This window comes from Phyllobates terribilis, unplaced genomic scaffold, assembly GCF_046119375.1.
Source record: "Phyllobates terribilis strain yellow unplaced genomic scaffold, ASM4611937v1 Scaffold_5__5_contigs__length_657084704, whole genome shotgun sequence".
NCBI lineage: Eukaryota > Metazoa > Chordata > Amphibia > Anura > Dendrobatidae > Phyllobates > Phyllobates terribilis.
In genome coordinates, this window is record NW_027362765.1 from 289,129,466 (window position 1) to 289,142,127 (window position 12,662).

Genomic DNA, 12,662 nt, shown 5'->3' on the forward strand with positions numbered 1-12,662 from the left:
AAGACAAGGTGGTTGGAACCAAAGATCTCAAATTGGGACTCATCAGACAAGGCACAGATTTCCACTGGTCTAATGTCCATTCCTTGTGTTCTTTAGCCCAAACAAGTCTCTTCTGCTTGTTGCCTGTCCTTAGCAGTGGTTTCCTAGCAGCTATTTTACCATGAAGGCCTGCTGCACAAAGTCTCCTCTTAGCAGTTGTTGTAGAGATGTGTCTGCTGATAGAACTCTGTGTGGCATTGACCTCGTCTCTAATCTGAGCTGCTGTTAACCTCCGATTTCTGAGGCTGGTTACTTGGATAAACTTATCCTCAGAAGCAGAGGTGACTCTTGGTCTTCCTTTCCTGGGGCGGTCCTCATGTGAGCCAATTTCTTTGTAGCGCTTGATGTTTTTTGCAACTGCACTTGGGGACACATTCAAAGTTTGCCCAATTTTTCGGATTGACTGACCTTCATTTCTTAAAGTAATGATGGCCACTCGTTTTTCTTTACTTAGCTGCTTTTTTCTTGCCATAATACAAATTCTAACAGTCTATTTAGTAGGATCATCAGCTGTGTATCCACATGACTTCTGCACAACACAACTGATGGTCCCAATCCCATTTATAAGGCAAGAAATCCCACTTATTAAACCTGACAGGGCACGCCTGTGAAGTGAAAACCATTTCCGGTGACTACCTCTTGAAGCTCATCAAGAGAATGCCAAGAGTGTGCAAAGCAGTCATCAAAGCAAAAGGAGGCTACTTTGAAGAACCTAGAATATAAGACATATTTTCAGTTGTTTCACAATTTTTTGTTAAGTATATAATTCCACATGTGTTAATTCATAGTTTTGATGCCTTCAGTGTTAATGTACAATTTTCATATTCATGAAAATACAGAAAAATCTTTAAATGAGGTGTGTCCAAACTTTTGGTCTGTACTGTATATACACAAATCAATAGGCATATGTTGATAGCATATTTATATAAAGCTAATCCCTATAAAGTGCATTGTGTAAGTAATAAATATAAATTTAGACAAAACTGTATCACTATCATAAGATTATATGTAAATATTTAAATACAATAATCACAATGCATTAGTAAACATGTAATGTTCCCATTATTCAGATATATACAGGGTTAGCAGTATAGTTAATACTACAATCATATGACCAGGAAGAGATAGGATAATATAGCAGCAATCATTTATCTAAAAAGGAGTAGAATGGTATAGCAGCAAGTAATAATAAATAATGACTCTAACCTGAATTCATCTCCTCCTGTTGGAATAGCGCCAAGTCCGGATTCGCGTTTCGGTGTCTCCCTTCATCAGGGGCATTGGCGTTAGACCAGCAGGGAAGTCTATATATTCAACGCCGGACCAATCATAGGCAATAAATTATTCAAAGGGAGGGTTAGACACGACACATGCCGTGATCCCGAGTGCGGCAGGACGCATCATACGCTACGTCATCCCAGGTGGCTGGGATGACGGAGCACGAGCCTGACACAAGCGGACTTTCCCCGTCACGTGTATGGTTATATGATTGGGAGCCAGACACATGACCTGGCCCGCACAAGGATAGAGACGCAGCTCTAGATACGACCAGCCCATGGTATAGACACATGTGCACAACCCACTAATTCATACTATATGCTGTAATCCAATGCTGTGAGGAACTGGCCTTGTTCTAAGACTATTGGACCAATGGAAGTAAAGCGGAGTCCACGGCTCTAAGAGATGCAGACTTTTTCCAGCACGGGGCACCGGTTCCGTAGATATTATTATTATGTTTTGTTAGTGATTTACTTATGTTCTATAGAGTTCTGCTTGCTTGTCAGTATGTACACTAATTTCACTTGTAAAGTGTCCAGCATTCCAGTAATCTCATTAGTGATTTGTTTGCTCATCAGTTCAGCTTCAGGAATCAATGCTTCCATTCAATGACCATATCTCAGGAGCCTTAAACCATTGTTCTCTGAGAGGAGCCATCACCCAAGGGGTCACCAGTGATGGGTGTCTGAAAGATTTTTCATTCTTACAGCTAAAAACAAATGTCTAAGGCGGAGGGGCTAATCTCAGGGAGGGAGAAAAGAGAAGCCACATGTTTGGTCAAGGAGTTGTGTAGAATGATATTGAAGGAATAGGATCGAGACTGGACTTGGAAGGTTGAATGGAACTATAGCATATGGAATGTTGGAGATCAGTTACCGACTGGACTGGATAAACATGCTACCATTGTGGGACCTGTCGTTTGGATTTAAACTTTCTTAAAGGATTGTTAACACTGGATACCTGTGCTTCCATCGGTTTACCTGTCGTCTGGAGGATCGGGGACTGTGACTACAGACTATACTGGCACAAAGGCAGTGGAACTATTGTCACGGGAAGGGGATCTTGTGGACTGAGACAATTGTATTTTGGACATTTACCTGGAATTGCTGTATTACCATGGATGTGAGGAATAAAATATTGTTGCATTGTTAACCTGTCTAGGTGATTATTAAAACCCCACAATCTCAGATCTTCACAAATACATATTACATATTAATAAAAGTGGCAAAAAGAAAGGGCAATGGAACAATGTATATACATCTCATATGCACATATGATTATCTTTGTGATCATAGACAGATCATATATATAAAGAAGGATAATAGAAAAAAAATAATATCAGATGTATAACAATATATCTGACTACGTACACATAGGATAAATAAAATGAATATGAGAAAAATAGTAATAATTCTGGAAATAATATTGAAAGATGAAGAAAATTGAAAATAATAAAAAATGGAAAAAAAAATAATATTAATCACATATATAGCACTATGTCTGTCTATATATATATAATAAATAACTAATAAAATAAATACATAGTGTAAAGTGAATAATGTGGAAAAATATATTTAGAACCAGTGAAAAACTATATACAGGTGCATCTCACTAAATTAGAATACCATCAAAAAGTTAATTTATTTCAGTTCTTCAATACAAAAAGTGAAACTCGTATATTATATAGAGTCATTACAAACAGAGTGATCTATTTCAAGTGTTTATTTCCATTAATGTTGATGATTATGGCTTACACCCAATGAAAACACAAAAGTCATTATCTCAGTAAATTAGAATACTTTATAACAGCTTGAAAAATGTTTTTAAAATCCGAAATGTTGGCCTACTGAAATGTATGTTCAGTAAATGCACTCAATACTTGGTCGGGGCTCCTTTTGCATCAATTACTGCATCAATGCAGCGTGGCATGGAGGCGATCAGCCTGTGGCACTGCTGAGGTGTTATGGAAGCCCAGGTTGCATTGATAGCAGCCTTCAGCTCGTCTGCATTGTTGGGTCTTGTCTCTCATCTTCCTTTTGACAATACCCCATAGGATTCTCTATGGGGTTAAGGTCAGGCGAGTTTGCTGGCCAATCAAGCACAGTGATATTGTTGTTTTTAAACCAGGTATTGGTACTTTTGGCAGTGTGGACAGGTGCCAAATCCTGATGGAGAATGAAATTTCCATCTCCAAAAAGCTTGTCGGCAGAGGGAAGCATGAAGTGCTCTAAAATTTCCTGGTAGACGGCTGCGCTAACTTTGGTCTTGATAAAACACAGTTGACCTACACCAGCAGATAACATGGCTCCCTAAACCATCACTGATTGTGGAAACTTCACACTAGACCTCAAGCAGCTTGGCTTGTGTGCCTCTCCACTCTTCCTCCAGACTCTGTGACCTTGATTTTCAAATGAAAATTGGAACTCTGGGACCTTGTGAAGTGTGTCAATGACTGCCTTCTGGACATCTGTCAAGTCAGCAGTCTTCCCCATGATTGTGGAGCATACTGAAAAAGACTAAGGGACTTTTTTAAACGCATAGGAAGCCTTTGCAGGTGTCTTTTGTTAATTATTGTAATTTACTGAGATAATGACTTTTGTGTTTTCATTGGCTGTAAGCCATAATCATCAACATTAACAGAAATAAACACTTGAAATAAATCACTCTGTTTGTAATGTGTAGCATCGGTGTCTCTGCCTCCTGCCGGTCCAGGTCCGGCGTCCTCCCGCTCCCCTGCTGCTGTGGCGTGCACTGCACGCAGCTTCCCGGGCTCTGTGCTTAGGGCTCCCTCCCTCTTAAAGGGGCCGCGCACGCCATCCTATAGAGTCCCCGGCCAATGGCCGGAGGACTGCCCCTATATAAGGCACCTCCTCCAAAATGGAGGAGCCTGTGCAAGGTTGTTGTTCCGTGTGCTAACACTTGCTTCAGCCCTCAGGTCCCGTTGCCTGTCAGTCCTGCTCGCCAGTCTGCCTGCCAGTTACCTGCCATGCTCAACAGCCTGCTTACCTGGAAGCACCTGTTACCTGTTGTTCTTGCAAGCATGCCTACCTGGAGCACCTGCCAGTTACCTGCCGTGCTCACCAGCCTGCTTACCTGGAAGCACCTGTTACCTGTTGTGCTCACCAGCCTGCCTACCAGGAGCACCTGCCTGTTACCTGTCGTGCCCGCCAGCCAGCCTACCCAGAGCACCTGCCAGTTACCTGCCGTGCCCGCCTGCTGCCAACCCGGAGCACCCGTCTGGCTATCTGCTGAACCAGCCTGCTTATCAACCCGGACCACCCGTCAGCCTTCCTGCCGTGCTAATCTGCTGTACCAGTCAGTTCCTGCCATCTGACCCGTGGGAGTCACCTGCTCTCACACAAGGTCGGTCCCAGAGTGGCACCTGGTCCCCCTGCTCGGTCCCTCCCTGGTTCACAGAGTCAATTGATCGGCCGTGTGACCTTGGTCAGGCCGAGTAGGCACTTAGTCACGCCCCTCTGGTCCCTCCTTGCACTGAAGCACAGAGGTTCCACCACCAAGACCCGTTACATAATGACTCTATATAATATATGAGTTTCACTTTTTGTATTGAAGAACTGAAATAAATTCACTTTTTGATGATATTCTAATTTACTGAGATGCACCTGTATATGAAAGTAAAGCTATAAATATATAAAACATATATATATACACACAAAATATATATATATAATAGTGTATGCGACGATACAGCCTATAATATTAATAGGCCAAACATTCAGATTTGTTAATCCAAGAGAAATACACTAGTATCTTTGTGTTGAATTTTTAACCTGTGTTCTTCTTTAGTTGATTAACACAGACCAGTATTTGTATAACCCTGATTGTTATCTCCTCTTGGGTCTGTGAAACAATGCTGTTTGCTAATATGCTAATTACATATTGTACTAAAAGCCAGATGAATATTGATTTAAAGAGCCCACTGTATACCTACTACGTAAATTGATTAGCTCAAACAATGAGACAAGAGCCCTGTGAGTAATGCCCTCCCTAATCCCATACCTGCGAATGTGTACTTGAAGGACAACTGTAACTATTTTAAGGGACATGTGCTTCTGTAGCAGTCAGACTTGGGACAGAGAATAAAGGAGAAGCAAGGGGACATTCAGACTCTCTTCACACCATCAGCTTGGTAGTAAGGCTTTACCCAAAGAGACACAGATCTGGATTGTACATGATTTTAGTCTAAGGGTATATAGCCCTGACTGGAAAGATATGGATCTGCTCCATTGACCATCAGAGAGACTATGGATTCATTTTGGGAAACCAGGTTGTGATGATGAAGTCACCTGGCCCAATGGATATGTTGTATGGGGTTGCGAGGAGGAACCCACCAGTTTCCTGGAACTCATGGAGACATTCGGAGACCCACCGGTCATCTGGCTCCATGGAAACTCTCAGGCCAGGGTGGGACTCTGGGGTCTCCTGACCTTGTATCTCGATGGACTGCTAGCTTCCTAAGCTTGCCGCTACCTTCTCTCTGTGGGGGCCCGCCAGAAGCGGGGGGCCACTGGTTGAGGTAGTTGACCCTGGAAGTCCCAAAGTCGCAGCTGTTCTATCCCAGGCGGGCCAGCGGAAGGTTGAGACTGTGTAATGTTGTACCATCTTGGGTATTAGCTGGGACTGTTCTATGTGTTTATTGTCCACTTTGTGGTTCAATAAAATATTGCCATGCTGTTTTACCCTCACCCTGTGTTGTCTGAGTAGCGTTACCCCCACGGAAGACCCCGGGTCTTCACAGTGTACATTATACAATAAATCAATAAATACTTCATAATTTCATATCCATCATAATATAAATCTAAAGTGCTAAGTGATTATACACATGTGTGCGTGCATCATAAGTGTAGGCACATGCAATGCCGACTCCAGGTTTTTGTGGGACCCGGGCGAAAGAGTCTCAGTGGGCCCCTTTAACACATACCACGATTCATAATGCACAGATATGGCAGAGAAATATAGGTATAGTACAGTGCCAAAGATTTCACTTACTTCTTACATTACATGAGTGATATCTATTGTAAATTTTACAATAGCTCAAAAACCGAATCCTCGCAGTGTGCAGTGCTTGACCTGGGGGATTCAAAAGTTTTCATTTTATAGACAGGACAGTATAGTCCTTCATATAGTATTATGAGCCCCATATAGTGCTCCATACAGTACAATGCGCCCCATATATTTCTCCATAGAGTATGAGCCCCATATAGTGCTCCATACAGTGTGAGACCCATATATTGCTCCATACAAAATAATGGACCCCATATATTGCCCCATACAGAATAATGGGCCTCATATAATGCTGCATACCGAATAATGGGGCCCATCTAATGCTACATACAGAATAATGGACCCCATATAATGCTCCGTGGAGAATGGGCCCCATATAATGCTCCATACAGAATAATGGACCCCATATAATGATCCATACTGAATGGGCACATATGGGCCCCATATAATACACCATACAAAATGGGCCCCTTATAATACGTCATAGAGAAAGGGCTCCATATAATGCTCCATACTGAATGGGCACCATATCATGCTCCATACAGAATGGGCCCAATATCATGCTCTATACAAAATAATGGGCCCCATATGCTCCTTAGAGAATGGGCTACATACATACATAAAAAATAAATAATTAAATATTTACCTCTCCTCATTCTCCGCTGCCACAGCTTCAGTCTCAGCTGCTCTGGTCTCCTCAGCTCCGGTGTCTTCAGCCTATTCTGGCTCTCTGCACTGTGACTGCTCAGCACAGGGGGCGCACTGTAGTGACATCGCACCTTCTGCCCTGAGAAGTCAGAGTCAGAAGACGTGGAAGATGCAGGACTTGCGGCCAGCGAGGAACAAGGAGAGGTATTTCAAAAAGTTTAAAGCACGGGGGCACTTGCATTGAGCCCCCCGGACTTACAGGCAGGGGCGGAACTACCGCCCGTGCAGCCGGTTCATTGAACGGGGGCCCCGAGGGAGAGGGGGCCCCTCCAGCCTCCAGCAGGGCCGCCATCAGGGCATGACTGCCCTGACTCTAGTATGGGGCCCGGCCGGTAGGGGCCCCCTCGGGGGCCCCCCTCTTGTGCGTCTCTCTCCTCATGGGGCCCCCGGCCCCATGCTATGCGCCGGGTCCGGGACATTTCAGCGCTGAGCTGCGCTGTTGCAGCAGCGCCTTCATGATTCCCCTGACTTCCGGTCATGTGACGGTGCCGTCACATGGCCGGAAGTCAGGAGAACCTGCTGTCAGCGATTTGGACGAGCGCCAGGATTCTGCAGGGATCGCATGGGGGTAAGTATAACAAGTTTTATTTTTTTTAAAATACAATTAACTAGGAGTGGAGAGATGGGAGAAGCACATGTGTGTGTGTGTGTGTATGTATGTGTGTGTGTGGGGGGGGGGAGATGGGAGATGCACATGTGTGTGTGTGTGGGGGGGGAGATGGGAGATGCACATGTGTGTGGGGGGGGGAGATGGGAGATGCACATGTGTGTGGGGGGGGAGATGGGAGATGCACATGTGTGTGGGGGGGGGGAGATGGGAGATGCACGTGTGTGGGGGGGGAGATGGGAGATGCACATGTATGTGGGGGGGAGATGGGAGATGCACATGTGTGTGGGGGGGGGAGATGGGAGATGCACATGTGTGTGGGGGGGGGAGATGGGAGATGCACATGTGTGTGGGGGGGGAGATGGGAGATGCACATGTATGTGGGGGGGAGATGGGAGATGCACATGTGTGTGGGGGGGGGAGATGGGAGATGCACATGTGTGTAGGGGGGGGAGATGGGAGATGCACATGTGTGTAGGGGGGGAGATGGGAGATGCACATGTGTGTGTGGGGGGGATGGGAGATGCACATGTGTGTGGGGGGGGGGATGGGAGATGCACATGTGGGGGGGGATGGGAGATGCACATGTGGGGGGGGGATGGGAGATGCACATGTGGGTGGGGGGATGGGAGATGCACATGTGGGGGGGGAGATGGGAGATGCACATGTGTGGGGGGGAGATGGGAGATGCACATGTGTGGGGGGGAGATGGGAGATGCACATGTGTGGGGGGGGAGATGGGAGATGCACATGTGGGGGGAGATGAGAGAGGTGCACATGTGGTGGAGGGGGATGAGAGAGGGGCACATGTGGGGGGGAGGGGGTGAGAGAGGGGCACATGGAGGGGGATGAGAGCTGCACATGGGGGAATTGGGAGTAGGGGGATAATGAGCTGCACATAACGAATGTGGGGTGGGGGAGAGTAAATGATAAATGATGATGGGGTGGGGAGAGCACGGACATGATATAATGAATTGGGGCAGGGGGTGCATGTAAATATTGAATGCGGGGAGCAGGAAGTATAGAGTAGGGGGCGTTGCGGATGCAGGAGTGTGACTGGTAACAAATTGGCGGAAAGAGTAGAGGTTCTAATTAAATTATATATTAAGTGCCTATTTACAGTTAATGGGGGCACAGTGGTGGATTACAATTTATATTTGGAATGGTAGGTTGCCTAATAACTAACCATATATTGATGGTGGATGCACGTCTGTATTCAGCTGCGTAATGTAGAAGTTGGGGAATGTGCTCTAGATAACTGTGTTATTTTATGCAGAGACGAGTCCTGGCTGGAAGACGTGATGGCGGTCTGTGCTGGATGAAGGAGAAAAGCGAAGATGAAGGACTTCACCTAGAGACGTCACCGGTGAGTCAGTCTATTACATGTACACTGTGTATAATGTCACTGGTGATCACTGTATTACCTGTACACTGACACTATATACAGAGCTCCTGTGTATAATGTCACTGGTGATCACTGTATTACCTGTACACTGACACTATATACAGAGCTCCTGTGTATAATTTCACTGGTGATCACTGTATTACCTGTACACTGACACTATATACAGAGCTCCTGTGTATAATGTCACTGGTGATCCCTGTATTACCTGTACACTGACACTATATACAGAGCTCCTGTGTATAATGTCACTGATGATCACTGTATTACCTGTACACTATATACAGAGCTCCTGTGTATAATGTCACTGTATTACCTGTACACTGACACTATATACAGAGCTCCTGTGTATAATTTCACTGGTGATCATTAGATTACCTGGACACTTACGTTATACATACCATGTATAGAGCTCCCGTGTATAATGACACTTATGGTAATATTAGTAATGTGGTGGTAATATTAGTAATGTAGTGGTAATATGTGGTCTGGTCATGGTGTGGCAGTTTTTCTCCCTTCTGTGTGGTATTATTCGGTCACTATGTTGTGGTAATATGTGGTCTGGTCATGGTGTGGCGGTATTCCCTGTATGTGGTATTATTGGTCATTTAAAAAAAAAATGTATATGACACATTCCCTTAAAGAAAACTAAATAAAAATATATCTAAAAAGAATATTGGATATTTTAAGAAAATTTTAATAGGTTAGAGTAGGGCCCGCCCAGAAGAGTCTACCTTATCGTGGTGGCGGCTTTAAAAATCTTTTGGCCAAAACAAAAGCTGATGGCTATGTATGTGGCGCCGTCACATGGCCGAACGTCAGGAGAACCTGGTGGCAGCGACGTGGACGAGCGCCAGGATTCTGCAGGGATTGCATGGGGGTAAGTATAACAAGTTTTATTTTTTTTAAATACAATTAATTAACTAGGAGTGGGGGGAATCAGAGATGCACGGGGGGGATGAGAGATGCACATGGGGGGGTGAGAGATGCACATGGGGGGGTGAGAGATGCACATGGGGGGGTGAGAGATGCACATGGGGGGGTGAGAGATGCACATGGGGGGGTGAGAGATGCACATGGGGGGGATGAGAGATGCACATTGGGGGGGTGAGAGATGCACATGGGGGGGTGAGAGATGCACATGGGGGGGTGAGAGATGCACATGGGGGGGTGAGAGATGCACATGGGGGGGTGAGAGATGCACATGGGGGGGTGAGAGATGCACATGGGGGGGATGAGAGATGCACATGGGGGGGATGAGAGATGCACATGGGGGGGATGAGAGATGCACGGGGGGTGAGAGCTGCACATGGGTGGGATGAGAGCTGCACATGGGGGGTGAGAGATGCACATGGGGGGTTATGTTTACATAACTTTGTTGCCTTATGAAGGGCAGGGGGGGCCCCCCAAAATTTCTTGCACAGGGGCCCACTACAGTCTGTGTCCGCCCCTGCTTACAGGCCCCATAGAGTGCTGGTGTCCCCGACGGCGAGTGGGCCCCCCCGCTTGCTCAGGGCCCCCCCGCTTGCTCAGGGCTCTGGCATTTGCCCGGGTGGTGACGCCGGCCCTTGGCACATATATATATGAAAAATATGTAAAATCTACAATAGATATATAATTTGTGACTGTAGACAATCCTTGTGGGCGACAGGCATATCTGATATACAATAGTAGGGTACTAAAACAGAAAAAAAGAATTAGAATAGTCCTTTCACTACCAATTATTGGCACAATTCATTCAAAAATATAAATGGATGAGAATAAAACAAACGGAGAAAAAAGAGAGGGTAAGTTAAAAACAACATAAAATATATATATAAAATTAGACTACTGGTTTATAATAATATACAGCGGAAGGCGGACCTGCATTTATTTATTTTTTTCAAAAATAAATTGGTGAACTAGGGAAAGTGTCAGGGAATGTTTTTTCAAATAAAATTTCTTTTTCTGTGCTTTTGTTTTTCATTTCTGGGTTAGTAATGGGGGTGTCTGATAGGCACCTCTCCATTACTAACACCAGGACTTGATGGCAGCTGTGATTTTTGACAAGTCACAGCTGAATTCAACCCCATCTAATGTGATGTGCCACTTCTGGGGTGGCTGCGGACTTGAATTTTTAGACTGGTAAGGGCTCAATACCAGGGACCTTCTCAGCCTGATAATAACAACAGACTGAGTTGAACGTGATATTGGCATCTAAGTAATGGTGCACAGCAAACATGGCGGCTCTTGACAATTATGTTCCATGAAAGGGCAATGAAGAAAAGTGCACATCCAAGAATAAACAGTTTATGTACAGTGGGAAAAATAAGTATTTGATGCACTGCCGATTTTTCCCACCTACAGAGAATGGAGAGGTCTGTAATTTTTATCGTGGGTACACTTCAAAAGTGAGAGCCAGAATCTAAACATAAAATCCAGAAAAACACATTGTATGATTTTTACATAATTAAATTGCATTTTATTGCATGGAATAAGTATTTGATCACCTACCACCTAGCAAGAACTCTGGCTCTCACAGGCCTGTTAGTTTTTCTTTAAGAAGCCCTCCTACTATGCACTCATTACCCGTATTAATTGCACCTGTTTGAACTCATTAACTGTATAAAAGACACCTGTCCACGCAGTTAATCACACCAACCTCTCCACCATGGCGAAGACCAAAGAGCTGTCTAAGGACAGGAGGGACAAAATTGTAGACCTGCACAAGGCTGGAAAGGGCTACAGGACAATAGGCAAGCAGCTCGGTGAGAAGGCAACAACTGTTGGCACAATTATTAGAAAATAGAAGGAACACAAGATAACTGTCAATCTTCCTTGGTCCTGGGCTCCATGCAAACTCTTGTCTCATGGGGCAACGATGATTCTGCGAATGGTCATGAATCAGCCCAGAACTACATGGGAGGACCTGGTCAATGACCTGAAGAGAGCTAGGACCACAGTCTCAAACATTACCGTTAGTAACACACTACGCCGTCATGGATTAAAATCCTGCAGGGCACGCAATGTCCCCCTGCTCACACCAGCACATGTCCAGGCTGTTTGAAGTTCACCACAGACCACCTGGATGATCCAGAGGAGGCATGGGAGAAGGTCATGTGGTCAGATGAGACCAAAATAGAACTTTTTGGTATCACCTCCACTCGCCGTGTTTGGAGGAAGAAGAAGAATGAGCACAACTCCAAGAACACAGTCTCACTCATTAAGCATGGTGGGGGAAATATCATACTTTGAGGGTGCTTTTCTACAAAGAGGACAGGACGACTGTATTGAAGGGAGGATGGATGGGGTCATGTATTGCAAGATTGTGGCCAACAACCTCCTTCCCTCAGTAAGAGTATTGAAAATGGGTCGTGGCTGGGTCTTCCAGCATGACAATAACCCGAAACACACAGCCAGGGCAACTAAGGAGTGGCTCCGTAAAAAGCATTTCATGGTCCTGGAGTGGCCTAGCCAGTCTCCAGACCTGAACCTAATAGAAAATCTTTGGAGGGAGCTGAAACTCAATGTTGCCCAGCGACAGCCCCGAAACCTGAAAGATCTGGAGAGAGGAGTGGACCAAAATCCTTGCTTCAGTGTGTGCAAACTTGGTTAAGAACTAGA